At 40.1% G+C, this 22,344-nt stretch overlaps 1 protein-coding gene across 1 annotated transcript in view; it reads left to right on the top strand.

Annotated features, from left to right (window-relative positions):
- The first annotated feature begins 983 nt into the window (after positions 1–983).
- Positions 984–22,344, top strand: part of pals1a (protein associated with LIN7 1, MAGUK p55 family member a) — a 38,233-nt gene continuing 16,872 nt past the window's right edge. The window contains exon 1 of the mRNA XM_061082281.1: positions 984–1,148. The gene's annotated coding sequence lies outside the window, so the exon portion shown is untranslated. The remainder of the gene's footprint in view (positions 1,149–22,344) is intronic.

Below are 22,344 nucleotides of genomic sequence, written 5' to 3'. Positions count from 1 at the left end.
TTACATCGGGCGCGCCATGTTTTTTTTTTTTTACAGTGGCCCAGACTTGACAAACTAAAGACATTTTGAGTTTGTATGACAACTGAAGGTTTCCACAGGTTCTCTTTCATGTTTGGAAGGAGAGGGTGAGGTGAGGGGTATTCAGCTGTAACATGCAACTTCACAACTAGATGTCACTAAATTCTACACACTAAACCTTTAAACAAGCATAGGATTACACAATATAATGTTCATGGTGAGACAAAGACTTATTTGAGTAATTTGTAAAGGAAAGTCTATAATTGTTATTATTCATTGTAGTAGTAGTATAGTCACAACAGCACTATATGGAATGCACAAAACCTCGGGGGGAATTTGTGTGAACTACTTCAGGCACCACAATACATTAAGTTCAGTAAATACAAGGCTGTCATTGGTGGTAACACTTGTGTGTTGATTTTTAGTAACAGCCTGAGGTTGGCTTTTTTAAAGAAATAACTAAGTTAACTCTTTTTTAACTAGTTTACTAGTTTTAAATCAAGGTGATAAAGTTCACCATAGTAAAAAAAATGTATTCAAAAACAACACCAAAGCTTCTACTGCTACACATACTTTTAGTAAAGCGCATCTATGCATTGTTTTGAACTAGGGCAAATTGCGTTTTAAATTGGGATTGGCATTAAAGTTTGGGATACACCTGATTATATGAAGCTCAGGAGCTAAATTATCGGACATTTTAATCAATCTGCGCATTTCAGATGCTTGTTCATGGGTTCAGTCTTGGTTGGAAGTTAATTTGGCTTCTTTTAATACTAATCTATCAATACTAATAATCACTCCGCCATGCAATGTTCACGCGCTACATTCCACGGATGTAGCAGCAGATTTGATTGGCTCGGAGGATCGCTCCATCCAATCAGCGTCGTTGTTTTATGCACTTGTGGTATGCAGTCTCCTCCCCCCTGTCTGGAGTTGGAGGTGACAGTTTGAGAGGAGGAGCGGCAGGAAGAGCCCTGCTCCGCTGCTCCGCTACGCCAGCAGTCAGCCTGTCACACTTCCGAGAACCAAAACCCGAGTTTCCAGCGGTTGGACTTTAAAACCAAACCTTATCCACGAGCTCCCGGTTGGACCCATCAGCGCAGGGAGGAGGTGGACGGCTCCGAAACACAGTGAGTGTCCCCGGGTTCTCGCTCCTGCTCTGAAGTGGCTTTGTTATCAACAGGTGCCGCAGGAAGCAGCCAGCTAGCTAGTTAGCTGCTAACGCTAGCCCGATAACATCCAGTACAACGAACCCACGCTTCTTGAATTAGTGTAGTCTTCTGTGTGTGGGGGGGTACTCCCTAACTCAATGTCGAATTTGTATACTGACCAAAGGCGGTTTGTCTTTACTGGCGGTTACAAGTAATGAGCTCCATGTCCAGCTGCTTGTGGGTGAGTCTGATGGTGGAAGTGGCTCAACAACACACTCATCTCTCTTAGCCAGCCTTCCTCACCTGGCACCCAGCTCTCCCGCAAGCTGCCAAACACTGAACGAGTATAAATTACTTTCAGAGATGGTTATCAGCGACACGTGTTGACGTCAGGCAACTGTTTATAATGGAAGACTGTGTTTAGTTTGTGCTTTGTTGTCGGAGGTTTGTGTTTACATCCAGTTGGCTGATGTTGCACTCTGCTATAATATCACAGTCAAAATGTAAAGGTAGGACTTTTTAAATGCAATACAAAGTGTTATAAGTCGCCTCTGGTTAATCAAGGACGTGTGGATTGGCTGCTGTGCACCTACAGTCAACGTAAAGGAACAAGTGACTGCCATGTTTTCCACATGTAGCCTCCTTATCTCTCTCAGAGAACGGTATGTGTTGGGTTGTGCCAACATCACATTGCACAGATACTATTGAAACCAGCATGAGTGGCTAGTGTTTAACTTTGCAAGGAATTTCTTATCCTCACGTTGTTCTGCATTTTTTTAGTTCAATATCTTGCAACAGTGCTAGAGTTTAAGACAGATGGTGACAGTTTTAAATCCATACAAACATTTCAGATATTTTGGCTAGGATGCAAACAAGGAGTTTGATGTTTGAAGAAATATAGACACAGTGGTGTAAAGACAGCATAGCAAGTGGAACACTTTACCTGAAGACTGTTATCAGGGACACGGTGTAGTCCTCAAAGACACTGGCACGGAAATCACCCAATGACAGTGAATGATTCTCTCCTTGCAGTGTCATGCTGTTTGCCTGGGGCCGTCAGCACAGGTTCAATGATACCACTGTGCTGCTTTGGCAGTTTATCTGTCACATCGTCATCAGCGCTGAATCTTTTGTGTTGTAGATGATTCATTGGAACAGACACTTAATGACTAGTTAGACTCAGACAAGCACAACCATTGAAAACAGACTTGGCAGTGGAACAGTGCAAAATAGTGTTGAAATACAACTACCATTTGTTGCATCCATAATTGGTTGCTTTGCACATTTTATCTTATGCCTAATTCAATACGTTTTTAAAATAAGTTTAAAGGTGATTTCTTGCCAGGAGTGGGTGGTGGTTGTAATAGTTTAGCTTGCATGAGCTTCTGCCATCTTTGCATTTACAAGACACAATGTTATAATACAACCTCTGAGCAGTGCCACTTCTTCAGGGCGGATTGGATCTGCAGTGACTTGCTATTCGAAAGTGACTAGACATCCTTTGTAGCTGCAGGAACACTGCCGAACAAAACCTAGTTATAAACAAAAGAGTAAGAAAGTCTGCAACTATATGGCACAAGGAGGCACACTTTTTTTTGCCTTTGCAAAAAAAACAAAACATTGAGAGTAAGGCTGGCAATAAAATAATATGATGAATTAATATATTTTATCAATAGCACTACCGCACAAATCCATGACATATCAATATAATGCTTATAAAGTGTGGAAGCACAGTGAGGAGTTATAAGACAAGTTTTTTCTAAAGAAAAGTTTAAAACCACAACCTTCCCTACCTTCACCCGGCAATGAGCTGCAGCATTTCCAAAGATACTGCACTGACAGGAGCTGCTTATTTTTTAGTAGTGGTGGGGGAAAAAATCGATTCTGTTCAGTATCGCAATATTTTGGGCCCGCGATACTATCGATACTGTAGCACAAAGTATTGCAATTATAATTTTTTTTTTTGTAATTTTTTTTTTTTTTTTACAATTATATATGTTACAGCCCCTGGCTGGCAAAGCATGACGAGGAGAGTTTCAGAGTTTAAAAGATACCTAGTGTGTATGCGGAAAGGATGTTCTCCACTGTAGGAGATATAGTAACAGCCCAGAGGAACTTTAACATATGAGCATGTTGACCAACTCCTTTTTCTGAACAAAATGCCAATATTCCCAAATGAATTTAACATTCATCCAACTGGACTGGACTCTAGAAGAACACATTTGTTTATTTTTCTCAATTTTATTGAGGCTCTAGGTCACTCTTATTTATATGATTATTCTCAGGTTCATGTTACACTATTATGTCTGCTTTATGTTACTGTATTGTTTATTATTTTTTAATAATATTATTTAAATAATTGTATGTTATGTGCTGGGAGCTCAGCGTTCATGTGAGAGGTCTCCTATTCAGAAAATAATTACAAAGGTCCTGTGTCCTGTATGTTCAAGGACAAAGTTTTTGCACTACCCTTTCTTAGTTTTTGCACTTCAGTTATTGTGTAGAAGACAATGTTGTTCACAGAATTAAATGTGACATTTGAAGTGAAGTGAGCAGTCTTATTTTCCTAATTTTTTGTAATGCCTTTGAATAATATGGGGGACATGAATCGCAATATATCGCAGAATCGAATCGCAATACTTGCAGTATCGCAACATATCGCAGAATCGAATCGCAATACTTGCAGTATTGCAATATATCGCAGAATCACAATACTATTGAATCGTAGCCCAAATATCGCAATACTATTGAATCGTCACATTTTGGCCAATTCCCACCCCTATTTTTTAGTACAGCTCACTTACCAAGGTATTCCAAGTCCTGCAGTTAAAGTGATATCAACTGCATTTAAAAAAAGAAAAAAAGGAATTAACAATGTCAAGGGGAAGTATTACATTGCCTCTAATCATCAGGTGTAATAGCAACATCTCTCATTGGTGGAGCTCGCTGTTACCATGGAAATGTTTACCACAACAGCTAGGCTCTGATCGTTCAGCGCCACTACGCTAGGTCACTCTATACACTATTTCAAACGCTATATACATGCATAAAAGACACAAACCACAATGTATTGCAACTTTACATTAACAACAAGAAGGAGCATGCTTGATGTTGTTGGAAAGGGATAATTTGCAATGGTTTATGGGATGCATAGATCCTTCACACTTAAAAAAATAGAAACATAATCTTTTTTTTTATATTGTCTTCCGATTTTCTTTGGTCCGAATATAATGTTTTACTGTCACGATTCAATTCTTAGCTAGTCTGCTTGGTCCCAGACTTATAAATCTAAAACATCAATGGCGAAAATGACTGGGAAATTTACATCTGGAACCAGAGCCGTTCAAAAAGTGTGCAGTCACCACAATCCTTCATATCTAACTCACAAGGTATATTCCCTTCAGTTGTAGGTTGTGTTATCAGTCCAGCCAATTACCTACAGGTGCACATTGTTCATTGGTCCGCTGCTTTATAGTTTACAGCACAGGACCATGTGTCATCCTTCTGATCCTTTGGAACTCTGGGCTGACCTTCAGATAGACTCTACAAGCAGGTATTAGGTCACATCACTATGGTTAAGAGGTCAATGCTGATTTTACGGACACACGCGTACACACAGAGTGGGCTAGTGAGGCAGAGAGAGGTGAGGATGGACAAAATACAGAAGTCCTCTGTTCTCTGGAATGCTCTTTCGCTCTTTCGCTCACTCCCTCACTCTCATTTTCACTCTGACCTGATTGAGACCCATTGAGCTGCCAATCAACATGTGTCACCAAATCAGGGTCCCTTCCATCGTGGATCCAATGAGAATTCCTCCCTGGCCATGGCTAATTAACAGGCTTAATTAAAGTGTGCTGTTTGAACGTTTGCTAAGCAGTCTAATGTTATCAGTCAGTGGAACCTGTCACAGCCAACTGAAACAAGGGGCTGGTTGGCTATTGGTCAAATAACCCTGTAACAACCACCATAGGGTTTTATTTTGGAGCAGATATGCAACCCGCTCTCTGCGGTTCAAAACCCAGGCTTCAAATACACGCTGAAAGTAAATGAGCCCTGTGACGATGTTCCCTGTCGTCATACCAGCCCTCTCTAAACCTCTGCCGTGAGAGTGTTCTCCAGAGTGGGAAACATTGTTAGTGCCAGCATTGTCACCCTTTCTGCAAACAATGTGAAGTTTATTATGAAAAATAATACAAAATACAGTTTCCACTGTACCGAAAACGTAGCAAACTGTGACCTAAAACCATATACCGAACGAGATTTTTGTGTGAAGCTACACGCCTATATTTTAAACATCTTTACTAAATTTCATGCAGTCAGATTATAGCAGACATGCACCACTACCCTGATTTTTCTAAAGGGTGTGATCAACAAACATTCTTTACAAATCTGTCTTACTATTTCATAAATATGTTTCCACTACTGCCTATTGAAGCATTTCTTCATATTTCAAAACGTTCCTAGTATAAATCGAATAACTTTTTTAGATATTAGATGACAGTTTGTTGAAATATGTCATGTCTGATCAATTCAGTACATCATAACTGACAAACGTGATTTTAAGTTCCTACATCCCCCCTGGTCCTCTTTTTCGCTCTGAATCCCTTAGTCTGGTACAAGGTGGTACAGCCTTTTTTAAGTGTGTGTGTGCTGTTAAACACAAGATAAGATTGAGCTCTGCTTCTGCTCCCAGTGACACACACACACACACACACAGAGAGACACACACACACACACACACACACACACACACACACACACACACACACACACACACACATACACACACACACACACACAGACTTGGTGCTTTACTCCCTCTCTTTCAGCTGTCTGCAGTTTAAGTTATTTCCACATCGTATTTTACATGTTGTGGATACAATTGTTGGCCTGGGAATATTTAGGCCCCTCACGATTCCATTCGATTCCAATTCAGAGGGTTATGATTCAATTATATTTATTATCACTGTAACTACTAGAGTAGTACATCTTCACTAGTCTCATGATTGGTGCTTTGAAAAAGTATTTTAGTCGGTTACTGTTATTACAAGTGTGCTATAATTTACAAAATGAGGAAATTAATCTTATCACAATAGTTTTTTCATATTGTCAATATCGATACTGTATATCACAATATAACTCATATCAGCGCCACCTCACCAAGGTGCATTACTCTGTGCAGGTCAACAAATGACTGCTTCTCTGATGTTTTCTAATCACTCACAGAGGAACTGATCTCTATAAAAACCTGCTGAATTAATATTTATGTTCCTGGATAAACGCGGTGGCATTTTTCCTGCAACAATTAAGTTGAAACACAGCTTTGTCATAATCTGGGGGAAGAACTTCGTCTCTGTCCCTCTTCACACAAACTGACAACATGTATTCATTTATTTATGGATGGTGTCGAATCATGACTCCCTAGATGTCCTGTCTGTGCGCATCACATTACGTCTCGTGTTGTGTAGCTGGTTTAAGCATGTGTCTCATGAACTCTGAATAAATCAAAGAAACACAGACTAATCATCAGTACTTTAACGTGTCCTAATAACTTGTGATCAGTGATGGTGTTTATTGTTCAACTGTAAAGTGAGCACAAGTCAGAGTGGGAGTGAGGAGGAAGCAGACTCCGACAGAGACTCTGACACATACAGGACGATCAGACAATTATGAGCATCTGTCCTGATCCTGGAGCAGCGGTGGTGATAATTATTCATAATCCAGGTCAGATTTATCTAAGAATCGAGGATAGTCCCCAGCTCTAGTGCTCAGCAATGTGCAGGAGACATGGGGGACTAGTATATTCTCTCCACTTGATATTTTGATTTTTTTATTCAATCAGTATATTGGTTGACAGGAAAGCTGTGCGCAAACAGGAATATAATATTCATTTAGTGAGCTCCAGCTCCCTTTGATGTCCATGTGTGCAAGTGTCAGCCTGCCATAACCGTTCTTTCTATATCTTATAAATGAAGAGAGCCAGCCATGCTGCTGTCTTTCCACAACCAATTCACGGTCTGTAGTGTGGTTGTGTGCCATGAGGACAGTTGAAGGTGTGTGGGCTATTTGCATAATTCCTAAATAATTAGCTTTACCTTTGACGAGACATTTGCATTTAACATTTACATTTAGATATAACAGTTGCATATATTCCACATTTATAGTTAACGTTTACATATAAATACAAAATGTAACATTCATCTTATATATGACACAAATTATGTCCTAAATGTGAAGAATGTGAGCTAAATATTTGAAGTATATCAGCAAATATATCATAGGTCAATGAATTTTACATTTGGCACCATATAAGCGCTAACACACACACACACACACACACACACACACACACACACACTTCTTCAGACGGAGGTTATTCCAGCAGATTATGACAGCAGTGTTTTAACTTCATAGTTGCAGAAGAAGCGATGCCCTGTTTATCCATGAAAATAAATATGAATTAAGCAGGTTTTTTATAAGGATCTATTCTACGTGTGAGTGATTAGAAAATATCAGAGGAGCAGAGTCACTTGTTGACCTGCATAGCAGTGTTAATTTCGTTGACGATAACGATAACAAAAAATATTCGTTAACGCCCCTTTTCCCATGACTAAGACGAGACGAAGACGTAACGAAATGGATCTTTGAAAATAAAAACTATGACGAAATCTATTTTAATTTTCGTTAACGAGACGAGATGAAACGAAAATGTTGGCGGTTGACTAAGTCACAACAATTTTTAAAAACATAATGGAATCAGGCCGCCATGAAGTACCCGGAGCGGCGAGTGTGTGTGTCTGTGTGTGTGTGCGTGTGCGTGTGTGTGTGTGTGCTCCCAGACAGCGCACCGGTCCCGAGGCTCCGCCCCCGTGCACTCGCTCAGAGAGACACAGTGAGATCAGAGCTCGTTCACGTGAAGCAGCCGCTCACTGACTCACCTGTTGCTTCTTAACTATGGAAACAGTGAAAACACAGAGTTTCTCTGGTCTCAGCTGCGCTGAGATGAGCGCCGCTGCTTCTGAATCAGAGCAGAGGCTGCAGCTGGTTTCTACAGAGCTGCAGTTTCACTGTCCGCCTCCACTCTGATCTGCTTTCACTTTTTGGTTTCACATTTCGCCAACTTAAATATATAGGCTGCAGCTATATGTTTTTATTTATTTCAAAATAGGGTACTTCTTATTTCATACATTTCCCACAAATATGGGGATGACTCTAATAACCATACATAGTTCTGCGTTTAATTTATTTCAAAGTACGCCTACACTTGCCTGTGTATTTTCTTCTCCTCTTCATAAGCATTTGGTGTTTCCCTTTGTTGTAACAGGTAAAAATAAATAAAATGTCAACAGTTTTCTTTATTGTTGTTCTATAATTTCATAAATGCAATAATCTACAGATTAGTATAGTATAACTTTATATAAAATTTTATCAGCTTTGTTATCAAATATGTTTTGCGGCTCCAGACAAATTTTATTTGGGGGAAGAGGGGGCAAAATGGCTCTTTTGATAGTAAAGGTTGCCGACCCCTGCTATAGACCTATAGGAGGGACATCTAATGGACAACCTAAGTACTGAAAGCTAGACTAGTACGCAGTTGTAGACACAACACAGGGGGTCCCTGGACCTGAGAAGGGAAGAAAAGGAGATTAATGTGGCTATTAAATGTGACTAAAACTAGACTTAAATGTAATTTGTTTTCGTCGACTAAAACTAGACTAAAATGTAATTTGTTTTCGTCGAATAAAACTAGACTAAAACTAAGATGGATAAAAATGACTAAATGTGACTAAAACTAATATGCATTTTCGTCAAAAGACTAAGACTAAATCAAAAATAGCTGCCAAAATTAACACTGCTGCACAGAGTAGTGCACCTCAGTGCAGCGCCCCTATTAGGATTTTTATCGTGATATTGATATAGACTGCTAAAAAAAAATTCTATATCGACCAGCCCTATCTACCACATGTATTTTGTTCTTAATCGATGGTGTCGGGTTATGAATCGCGATCATTCCGGTGACTTACGCACTGATGTCCTGACACATCTTGTGTTGTAGAGAGGAAATACATGCACATTAGCATTTCATGTAGACATTAGATGTGGAGACATGCAGGTGATGAAAAATACAAATTTGTGTCACTTTGTTTGTCTGTATTTCCTGCCTAGTTTTTACAATGTATTTTGAAGGTAAATGTCTTTGTCTTTGTATTTATATAGCGCTTTTCTAGTCTTTATGACCACTCGAAGCGCTTTACAGTACAGTTTTACATTCACCCATTCACACACACATTCATACAGTGCATCTATTCGCAGCACTTTGTTATTCTATGAGGGGCCATTCGGGGTTCAGCATCTTGCCCAAGCACACCTCGGCATGCAGATGGGTCAGACTGGGGGTCGAACTGCCAACCTTCAGGTTGGAGGACGACCACTCTACCCCTCAGCCTCAGCCGCCCCGCTAGCATTATCAGTCGCTACAATGTTTTGTACTTTTCATAATAACAATTCATACATGAGGCTTACCTTCATCCTCGGTGGAATCACTGACTTCACCGGGTGGGTGGGCTGGTGGGCAGGCGCTGAACATACTGTTTAGTCTAAATGAATGTGTACCTGCCACACTCACCAGCTAACAGAGCTAATCCGGCTGCAGGATTTCTCTTTCAACTGCAGCTCGAACAAAGCTCTGGTGACCTTATCTTCCACATGCTATTGAGTCTCATTCCACTGCTCTCAGATTGGCTGTGCTACAGTCGTGCTAAAATATCAATACCCCTGTTGATAGCAAGAGCATAGCATGGTGACATTCCTGAGTTTGGTTCCTATAATTGTCCTTGGATACAGGCCAATAGAGAGTGAGGACACAAAGCTTACCACCTTAACAGGTTGCAGAACTCTTAAAGATGACATCATCTGGCAATTGAAGTGTTGCAGCTAGAGGCAGAGGAATGTTTAATGGCATTTATGCATACATACATGTATGTTCTGTTGGGGGTGAGGTCCTGAGTGACCATCAAACAATAGGTTGTAAATACTTGAGGCCTACAAGGCCCAGCTGAAACCAGTTCAACCAGTTTCAGTCTTAATTCACACCTTCTCTAGACCGCCTGGAGCCTCGCCTTGGTGGGGGAAGCATGTCCTGAACCCCCACTGTGCCCCCCTCCAGCAGGCCCTGGTGGGGAGATGTTGCAGGCCGCTCTGCAAAAACCTAAATGAGACTCTGAAACGCCCACTGAGGTCGAATCCCCGCCCACTAAGGACGGAACCCTGACATTCTCATTGGATGAGAGCCAACTGAACCGTATGACCACTTCCTGAGGAAGCAGGAAGTCCTCAGGTGGTATAAGAGTGCTAAAATCACAGAAATCTCTTTTTTTTCTCTTTCCTTGTTTTCTGACCTCAAGAGGTCTAACCACACGACTCAGTAACTAAGGAGGCGATTAGACGTTTGTTTAATATCATTTTATTTGAAGTCGTTTCATTTTCTTCTTTTATCTCAGTCAAAGTTTTATCTTGATAGGACCTTTCCTGTTTTAACTTGAAAGATCGAAACAGGAAGTGCCCCGCTGGACGGACTCCGACACTTCTATAGACTTTCCTTTTTCCAACGATCCACAAACGGCTTCCACAAAGCCGTTCCCTGCAGAAGCGCGACGTTCATCCCGCTGAGGAGTATGAGACAATCCACTCCGTTCCTGTAAAGCAGCACGGTCTCCGCTGTTACAGAAGAAAGACGAAGTTTCATTCCGTCAAGGAGCACGAGAAATTCGCTCCCTTTTCCGGTCCAGCGGCTGAGCTCCGGAGCTCCGCTCGTGAGAGAGACCACGTGATTCACTGGCCCCCGACACATTCGCGCCGAGTCGCAGGCACATCGCGAGGGTTGTACAGTAAGAGACTTGATTATCTGGGCAGATACGTAGCATATTGTTTAATATTTGAGTGTATTTGTTTGTGGGATCTCCGTGTCTCATTGTTTAGCCACGACGATTCGGCTACTTCCGGTTCATTTCCGGTTACGGCCTTGTGCCACAGTTTTTAAGCGCCGTGACTAAACGTCTCCGGTTGCACTCGTTCCCGTCTGAAGAACCTTACAGAGATTTTACCGTCAGACTTCAGCACACAACGCCGTTTGAGTGCTGAGCGGTAAAGTAAATGTAACTTGTTTCTGACGGTGTTTTTAAGAGCTTCTTTGAACTCTCCTTGCATGCCTTCTCTTCTCTCTCTCTCTCTCCTTCTAAACCGACCTATACACCCGTTCCGATCTGTATTTAGAATACAGTTCATGTAACAGTTAAATCTATATTTAAAGGGCCTGAAAACATCTGGCTGCCATTTTGAAGCCAAAGCTAAACCAGAACAAAGAATCCTTTGTTCCACCTCCTCCTTTGTGCCTCACACGTGGTCCGGCGACCATTTGAGATTATTCATCGGTAGACCCGCCCTCAATTCTGGCTCTAAATTCATAACGAACCCGCCATTTTGTTTTGTAGTTTTAAGCCTAACATTGTCGGCCTCCATCTTGGATGTGACGTTACTACGTTACTGCGTCATCGCCACGCCCCCTCCCTTTTCTCTCTCGCTCTCTCACACACACACACACCCACACACACACCCACACAGACACATTGATAGACACAGACAGATACACACACACAGAGACACATAGATGGACCAGAGGTTACATGCGTGTTCTAAATTGTGATAAGCTGCTGTTGTGATCTTTGAAATATGGGAGTTTGTTAAAATGATAAATCATTAAATAACACTAACTTTATTTCACATACATACACATAGACACACATACACAGAGAGACACTTTGACACAGACACACACACACAGAGACAGACATACATAGGTAGACCGCAGGTTTTACATGTATTTTCTGAATTGTGATAAGTGCTGCTGCTGTGTTTATCTTTGAAATATCGGAGCTTGTTAAAATGATAAATCATTGAATAACATTATAACTTTATTTCCCCTTTTTAATAAATACTTTTGTAATTAAAGTATCTGTAGTCTGTGATTATTTGTGCATAAGTGTGTGAATACAGCTGGATTATGATTGCCTGTGCTCGAACTTAGAAGCCTTCACTGTTTATTAAGTAATCGTTAATATTAAAATATTGACATTATTAATTTGACATTTATCATTATGAGACTGATAATTATAGCTTGATTTGTTGGTCCCTGGTAACCAGGGTGGTGCAACCCTTTCTCAATTATTAATATAGATAGTATTATTCTTAAATTGATAATTTTATTGTTTTAGACTAATTATTTTCATTATTCTTGGTTGATAACCTTATCATTGTTAATTGATAGCTTGTACTTTCTAATTGATAATTCCTATTTTCTCATTAGTGGTTTTATTGTTATTTGATTACTGATCATCTTCAATTAATAATTTAATTATTTTTGATAGATAATTTTTATTATTTTAATAATCCTATTTCATGATTATTAATAATTAGCCAACGTCAAGTCTACTCCTATTGCACAACAGTTCCTACTACTGAACTTTTGCCAGAACCTACAGGTGCACTGCACCTGCATGTGCCGTAGTAAAAATGTTTTGTTTTCGCACCCTCAGAAGAATCAAGTTGCTGCTTTTCATTGTTGCACTGCATAAATAAACAAGAACTACGCTGAGATAATCACACAGTAAACATCAGACCTTCAGTTTACACCTCCGTCCTGCTTTATACTCAGTTTCACCTGACACCATAAGGAGGAAATGTAATAATCTTTGAGGAAATAATAGGTATATCACGTAACATGTTGCTGCATGAACTTCATTGTCTAATCTTTGTTTTTATTTTTTGTCTCTACATGTTAATTTTAATGGAACACGGAAATTTCTCAATTAAAAAACTTTTTGAAATTACCTATCACCTAAAGTTTGCTCAGACTGCAGGAAGTCACGAACCCCAGTTGGTGTTGATGTTCAGCCCAGGTGGTCTGGTACTTTGAGGGTTAAAGTGCCTTTCTTAAACTTCCCAAACCGCCCACTGTATCATCAGGGCTGCTTAATATTTAGGATTTAGAGTCGGGGTGATTACATCAGTACTTTCCGATTGAACCCAGAGAGACCATGGGTCAAGCTGTTGAAATGGCGACCACCTATACCAGGTGTCTTGTTGACATATATTAAATTGAAAATTGTAATCTCTCCTCTCGCTGAAGAAAAGACGTGTTGTGTTGACCACTTCTCCCCAACCATTATTTCATCCAAACTAATTTCTTCTGCTTTGTTTCATAACACTGCAAGCAGAGCCATAGTGTTTTTTCACCATCTTCTTCCTCCCAGTGACGTGTCATTGCATATGGAGTATTAATGTTAATAATATCCTGTGATGTGCCATTATGTTCAAATCTTGTAATATAGTAAGATTAACAGAAGAAAATTTTAAGATTCTCCTAGAGTGCAACCCAATTTCAGCCAGGATGTTAAAACTGCTGTAGTATCAGTCCAGCTTTTTTCAGGGAATGCTGCACATTTTTTGGTGGTGTATACTTCCTGTACGATGTTGTAGTGAGATTTTAAATCTGGCATTGCTGATGATTTGTTTTGCTTGGAGTGGTATTGTCATGCTTCCTCTTTCTCACACATAAAGCCCCTGAGGCTCACAAGTATTTTTTAATTACTTTCACAGCTCTCGGCACAGCTGTCAATGGGCAATTGTTTCCTTGCATTTCACAATAACAGTGCATGATGAAGTACTATATACCATAAGTTATCCCTCCCCACACATTGTTTTCCTGTTCAACTCAAGAAGCTTATGTAATATTGTGCAGAATGAAGAAGCTGTTGACTATCAGCTTTTCCTTCAAGTACTTGGAGAACTACTTCACTCGTATTTGTGCGGAGCAGAAAAAAACTCAGATCCTGTTTCCCAAGGGAATCAAAACCCACAGAAGTTGATGGCACCAGATTGCTGTCAAATTCATGACCCTGATGTTGTGCTCTTAAGCATCCTTGCCTGCAAATAATATTTGTGGTGTGTGTATATACTTAAATGACCCAAAATTAATTCAAATAAAAACTATAAATGCCATAGCTGAGAACTTATTAATTAGCGTTGACACAAGAATTTAGTTGTCTGTGATGAAAGCAACTGTGAATTGCTTTTTTACGTAGCTCAACACGGTGTCAGTTTCATAACATTATTTTATTACAGATGGAGGCTGAAGTAAAGTAATCTATGATTAAGCAGGCTGATAACTGATTAAGATGAACTGTAGATAAACTATGAACTATTTTGAAGGAGTAAAAACTGCTTCACCAGGGATATAGTCAGGTTCCCAACCCTTCATTTGAAAGGCTTTTTGCTTCCCATAGCTTTGTCTTGAACTGTTAACTCAGCAAGACACGCATGCATACCCACATTCATGCATTCACACCAGGGGGTAAGCTATAGCGACAGATGGTGTTGTCTATGTGTTTGTGTGTTGGGGGTTCCTTGTTTTAGTTTGTAGCTTATCAATCCTGAGTGTGTTGCTTGTGCAACAGTACTCAGTTCAGTGGGTCAGCAAATAAAGTCTTATTTGACCAAGTCACTGGTCTAACGGCAGGAATCCAGTTTGAAACAGCTGCAGGTCTTCATTAGCTACAGGGGTTTTACAAATCAAACCCCCACGTCATCCCCTCTACTGCATCTGCAGATCATTCAGTCAGACACACTGATATTCAAACCCAGCTTTCAGTAAGAATGTATGGATCATTACATAAAGGAGGTCATGGTCTATTTCTGCTAGCTTTCCACATCAATAGAACAACAGTATTTTAATGAGCGAGCCTCAGAGGAGGAAAAAATCTATCCATTCAGTCAAGACACCTGCTTGGAAGCAGCTTTACTTACATCTTCTGTCACTTCTACTCTTGACCTCTCTCAATGAGTTTACATGGACACAAATATTAATACCCAATTAAGCCAATAGAATAAGATGCAAATAAACAGCATTTCTGATTAACTTAACCTTAATATGGTCAGAATCAGAATATAAAGTAATTGAATAAGGTTGTGGAACATTTTGACTTTGGTAACATTGTAGACATATATCTTGATCGCATTATACCATTTAAAATGTTCGCAGCATTTTGCAACATTGACATACAGCAGTTACCAACCGCTTGATGCAATTTGACCTGGGTGGAAACAAGATGGAAAAATTCAAAGGAGTTGCCGCTTTTAGCACAATTAGAAAGAAAACACACAAGAAGGTTTATGGTAGTATCATACCTAAAACAATTTCAGAGTGGGGACTTAAAACTGGCTGAATAACACCAGTAACGATGTGAGTCATAATTGGTATTCTCTCTAACATATACATGGGAATAAGAATTGAATATTTTTCAGCAACTCATGTAAGCACAATAATCTAAATATTGTCTTGTTCAGAATACCTTCAATGTGGCGAATATTGGTGTTCATGTAGTCAATGTTAAAATGTAACGTTCTGACTCACCTGCCAAAGTTGTAGAGTTAGTGAACTGCTTAGAATCAAGCCAACATGATCAATGCATGTCTTGTATTGAAAAAATAAGGTTTAATAGTTTTATAATGAATGTATTCAACCACTTTGCAACCAATTGGATGGCTTTTAAAAATTTGCCACATTTTATCAGAGCAAAATGGTGTAAGTGAATCAAAATATGAATTTATAATGAAGCAGAATTTGTTTTCTTTTCTTTTCTTTTTTCATATTTTAAATGCTGCTCTTTTACCTATTTGTTTTCTATTTCATTTTGTACTTTTACTTCCCATGCTCAGGTGATAGACACTGGCTAAAAACTCTGTCAGTTAAAGTCAGTGTACCATGTTGTAGTTGTGTGGAGGTTTTGTCAGTTTTTGTGTGTGATACTCTGATTACTGTCTGGATGACTGATTGAGTCCCTTCAGTCATGATCAATCCAAAAAAACCCTTCTATGTAAGGCTCTCTGACTGACTTTCAACAACCTCCTCGGAGTGGTGTCAGCTTGATGTTTGATGTTGTAGGGAGATTTGCTCCCGAGTGGAGCTGCATGTAGTCTCCTGCACTTCCCTCCTCTCTGATGTCTGAGCCTCAGACACTGTCTACTCTTACTGCAGAGCTGTTGTCACTATTATCACTGGCTCCATTGTCTCGAGACCTTATCAGGTGCTTGTTTTACTTCCACTGTTGCTCAGTCCTGTTTCCATTTAAATTCTTGTTAGGTCATTCTTTTTTTGACTCCAGCTACAAATGCTTTATGTTTTGAGGTCTGCTTAACTGGAAATTCCCAGACAGATGAGTGCAAAGTGTTTCTACGGCAAAATAATTTTGTCATCTTTATTTTCTTGATAGGTATGAATCTGTTTAGCAATAACATTTAATAAACCTTCACCGGGTGTAATACATATAAAAAATTCTATTCCATCCAACACAACTAACTACAGCGCACCCTCTTAAAATATCGCTTGGACCACAAACAGAGTAGAGACTGAAAGTTTGCACACCAGTTCATTGTGTTGACAAAACAACAGCCTGTCTGCACACAGCAGACCAGCTAGCGTTAACTCCCCGGAAGAGGCAGGCTGCCAGAGATAGTAATGTGTCAACAAATGTAAACTGAGAGCTGGAAACAGTGAGCACATTCTCTTTGTAGAAATGAGATATCTCTGCTATGAGATAACATCATCAACTTAGCATCATGATAGTCCTATAAACTGTGCAGGGTCTGTATAGAAAAATTATTTCAACAAAGTGTACAAGACTCATGACTCAAGGTGTCTCATGTAGCCAGCTATCATCAACATTACTGTTTAACCTCAAATAACCCTTTGGTGCATGTTAAGAACTGGATTCCACAAAGTAGCAACAACTTCTGCCTACACACATCACCATCACTGATATTTGGTTCATTCAATTACAAATCTATGGGTTCTCACATTGTTGCGTTAACCAGGGAATTGTATGTCATTGGTTGCCTCGTATGTTTGGTTTAGAATTTGGCAGCTGTCATTGTCTTTGGTCACCAGAGCAGTGAACCAGCTATCAGTGTATACATCTGTGTAATCTAGGGTTTCTGGATTTGACCACATTTGTCAACTTTCAGCTGCAGATCCCAAAATCGTACAATGATATTGTTATTTACCATTTTTATGCTTTTAAACTTAAAAGTATTGATGTTCTGCTCCAATAGACTGAACAGTTGCTACTAAACCCTCAGGTCATGATTGGACCAAAAAGACTCATTTGACACATGAAGTTGGAAGACAGTAAAATATGGTATTGTGTAAATATCTCAATTAATCTTTAAACAGAATAATAATATTGTCATTAACATGTGTTATAGTAAGCCCGGGCAATATGACTTCAATCAATCTTTAACCTCAATTACAATTAGGGAACAATCATTTTTGCCTCTGCAGTGGTGAAACAGGGTTGGGTTATCCTGATCAGTGACGTTTGTCTAATATTTTAAGTCCAAATTTTACCAACATTACAAGTTACAACCCTACTGGTTCTAAATGTTCTTCTGAGAAATTTTCTGGAAAAATACAGTTGAAATTTATCTTAGTCAATCAAGAAAACATGTACTGTTGTGTGACTACTTATAGAGTTCCATTAATCTATTTTGTCCCTGTGTTAAATAATAATGGACTGTTGTTCCCAAGATTTCGAGACTTTAAGGGGATCAGTGCAAATATATTGAGATCATGCAACACACATGCACACACTCCCTTCCCCCATCTATGGAATTTTGTTCTCAGGACTGCCTGGCATTCATCACTGCTGCATCATGAGACCTCTGCTCCCTCTCCCTCTCCCTCTCTCTGTCGCTGTGTGATAGCGTGTATGTGTGTGTGTGTGTTTACTGCCCTGCTGGCAAGAGATAGCTGTTATTGTGTCACTCAAAGATGAGGCCTCCATCCATCTCTCACGTGTTTATTTTTACCTCCTCTCTCTCTCTCTCTTCATGTTTACCTTGATTTCCCTCTGCTCCCACCAAAAGTGTGTGTATGTGTCCTGCTGGCAAAAGATAGTTGTTATTGTGACACTCAAAGATAAGGCTTCCATCCATCTCTCTTCTTATCTCTCCAGTCATTTATACCTTGCTTGCCCTCTGTTGTCTGTCCCAACATTTTATCATCCATCCACTCTTCCCTCCCACTAACTCTGTTCATTGTGGGTGTGTATGTGTGTGTGTGTGTGTTGGGTGGGACCACCCGGCAGCTGACAAAGCTGTTGTCATGGTTATCCGGAGAGTGGGGGCTCTCATGACATTGTTGTCTCAGAAGTAATGAAGATAGAAACCAGTAGAGAGCAGAACCGGGACCATATTCAGGTCCCCAGACTAACTTTTTACATTGTTTGCCCCTGTGGTCCAACTTTTTCATTTGGGTGCATCCCATCGTAGGGCTGGGCGATATGGGAAAAAATGTTATCACGATATGTTTTTCCATATTGATCGATCTCAATTCTTAACACGATATGTAGTTTTTGATCAGTTTCCTGAAGCCGTCCCTCTCCACTGAGCTCAGGGGCATCATATCTGTAGCTAAGCAATAAGTAATAGCGCTCGTTATATTTTTTCCCCGCTTCGATTGTTTTCATATGGGGCAATGGCTGCAAAACACGACTGGATGGATTGTTGTTTTGCTAACATAGCGATGCTAACGTTAGCGATGCTAACAGGAGACGTAGTGGTCTTGCCTGTCTCCTCTGTTTGGTGTCGTGCAAACTTGAGCCCGCAGAGTCAAACTCTCTGTGTAATCACTGGGATGGTGCCGTCTCAGGTGATTGAAAAGGTTTGTGGTGTTTCCCGTCCTGGCTGGTACCGACCGCCGGCTTCGTCTGCTCCTCGTCCTTTTAGCCGTATCCAAACCACGTCCACACAACTGACGTCGCGTTACGCTTTTTTTCGACAATGTCTTCGGTTCCGGGTGATGTAGTGATGTCGCTCTCACATTCGGCATTATTTTCGCTGTCCCCGACTTCAGTTTCACTAATTTTTTCTCCTTTTTCCAACTTCGTTCTCTCTTGTTCTCTCTCTCGCAACTGCAGCAGCTCTCACGATGGGAAGTGGGCGTGTCGTGTCCTGCCTGCAGACTGCAGCCGGCAGACTCAGACACTGTTGTTGCGCTTACTTTTGCCACGTGAGATCGAATACATGTCACGAGGAGATAATCGAAATCGATCAAAATTTTATCGCGATCGGGATCGAAAAATCGCCCAGCCCTATCCCATCGTTGCGCTTTTTTTTTCTCTGACCTCTTGCATTCTTAAAAAACATTTCAAACAACTGGTATAATGATAATTATTATAGCATAATCATGCAGGTCCACCTTTTCGAAAAGCAATGGACTTTTAATTCTTACGAATATTCATTCTGATAGTTGAATTATACATTTTATATTGTAATATTATAAATCCTCAAATATTTGCAAAATAAGACTATGGTTACAGCCTGGAGCCCTAAGCTTGTGTTGTTCTTTTTAAGGTGTCTGTCAGTGTACCAGTTCATCATATAGTAATCTAATCAGTCCTCAACACAGATAACACCTGGCTCTAGAAAACACAAGTTCTTCATAGAACTTATTGCACAAGATGTTGGAAACTTTCCTTTTATTTTTATTACTGCATCTCATCATTTCTACTCCATGTTCAAGCTGCCAATCATCTGTTCTACCAGTTCACACTCACATCTGTTGGCTGTTGAGGATACTGAAGTTCACTGAACTCACAATCAAGTTCATTAAGCCTGTTTGAGACATGTACTTTAGCTACATTCAGACATGTAGACATGCAGACATTCGTAAAACATTTCACACACAACTTCTTTTTGTTTCAATTGTTTTCCTTTGTATTTCTGTCCTCAAATAATAAGTGGAAGAGGAAAGGAGAAAACACTAAAGTGTTTTTGAAATGTTTTTCTTATATGAAATGATCAAATCTTTTTATGACTGAAAATGCCTTTTTTTGCAGTGGAGCATTATCCTGCAGGAGTTGGTAAACTGTGGCCATAAAGGGATGAACACGATTAGCAACCATACTCCTGATTACATGATAGATTGCTATTGGTCAAGAAAATATTTCCAATATCATTACCCCGCCACCAGGGGGTTGGCTCCATGGGTTCATGCTGTTCACTCTATTTTTACTCTGCAACCTCAGCACAAATCCAGATTCACCAGACCGGGCTAAGTTTTTCCATCTTTAACTGTCCAAAGTTTGTGAATCTGTGTTACTGCAGTCTCACATTTCGCTTGTCTGACAGGAGTGAAACCTACTCTCTGTTTTTCTAGACCAGGGTTCGGCAACCTTTACTAGAAAATGAGCCATTTTGCCCCCTCTTCCACCAGGTAAAACTCACCTGGAGCCGCAGAACATTTTTGATAACACAGCTTATGAAGTTGTATATATAGTTCAGTTCATGCAGATGAAAATTAACTAGTTTAAAGTGCAGTGACCCACGCTTTCTGGGAGCACACGCACGCACACACACACACACACCCACACCCACACACACGTTTTCTCTCGCTCCTGCTATTCACATGATGGCCTGATACGATCCTGATTTAAAAAATCGGGAACTTGAGTCATATAAAAACTGATTAGTTCAGTTCATCCTTCATGAAAAATATGAACGTGTTCAATGAACTGCATGCACAACACTGTAGAGGGGCTGAAGAACGGCATGCGGCTTGAGAGAGGCCTATAATCTATGCACAGGTACTGGAGAACCAAGACGACAGAAAGCAATGGTGGCAACTTAAACAACATTTACCCCATAGGTTTAGTTTTTGGTGCTATCGAAAAACCAAAACGCTACACCGAGTTTCTTTTTAGGAATGCCGATGGAAGGGTGGGTTAAGTGTTTGAGTCCACAAAACACTTTTGTAGAGGAATCCAATACAATTGAAGTCAATTATGACTTCTTCTTCAGATGTAATAAAACAACAGAAAAAACGTAACATACCTCCATGCTGCTCGTGTGGCGTCATCCAAGTGTCTGCAAACCCCGACATTCATATTCACCTCAAAACCGCGTCATCTATACCATGTGTTTAGCCTAAATGTCCTCTGATATCCTCCTCAGAGGTGCGTTTAAGTGCGCTTGGTTACACAGGCAAAGCATCACGATATTGGCTGTCAGTCAAAGTCGATTGACGAGCCCAACCCTATTAGAGAACTTAACAGAGGGGGCACTCAGATGCGGGAACTTACCGCCGGTCAACAAGACACTCTACTCCCCTGCTCTTTTATAATCACCTGTCGTAGAGCAGAACTTTATGAAAATAATTTTGTCAGCTTGTCTCTGTAACACTTCACACAAGCTAGCTATCTAATTTATTATCAATTAATCAGTGATGTCAGATCATGAAGTGCCACAAACAATGCCCTGCATGCAAAATTACATTTTTTTCAACATGTTTAAATATGTGACTCATAAACTCTCGAAAGAATCAAACAAACATGAAGTAAACCTAAGAAAACCCTTTAACACTGCATGAACTCCGCTACCGACATACCTGGCCTCCAGAGGTTGAGTATCGTTTGAATTTTGTCCAAAATCTGTACTTTTAAAATGGTTCCAGTGCCTAATAGTTGCCAGAACTAGTTTGGAAATGCTGCTGGTCCCGTTTTACTTATAAAACTTTGAGGCTGCTTCAAGTCTGGACAAGCAAAAGTTTGGCAACGATGACGTAGACAGAGACACACACAACCACTTGCTTATTTGTTCTTTTCTGTCACGATGTAGCCTTCTCTGAATCATCAGGCTCCTATCACAGGAACCCTTTCCTAAAGAAAACAACAGGGATCTGCCTTGGCTTCCAGTTTAGAAGGCAATCAATTACAAGAGCTGCTAAATCTGCTTTCTTTTCTAAAAGCTGTTGCGTAGTTAAATTCAGATTTTTACAGTGCTACAACTGCTTACATGTTTAGGATACGAGCAATTTCTGTGTACAACGGCACACAGTCAAGTCGGGGTCTCAGGCAGCAGTTCTGTTTAAAAGAGTTTAAGTTAAACAGGCTACACACAAACGCTTTCGTTTTTACTTCTGCAAAAGAATTTGCTACCAGCTTAAGAAGTGTGCTGTGGTTGTGTAAAACAACTGCTGACAAAGCAGATGTTAATGTCCCTTGCTGTCCTCAACTTGAGTAGGACGTTACCTTAACTTAACCTGGTTCACTGTCTCTACTTCGGC

Source organism: Limanda limanda, chromosome 12, assembly GCF_963576545.1.
Source record: "Limanda limanda chromosome 12, fLimLim1.1, whole genome shotgun sequence".
NCBI classification, from domain to species: Eukaryota; Metazoa; Chordata; class Actinopteri; order Pleuronectiformes; family Pleuronectidae; genus Limanda; species Limanda limanda.
The sequence above is the reverse complement of the archived record's forward strand: the minus strand, read 5'-3'. Positions and strand labels throughout refer to the sequence as shown.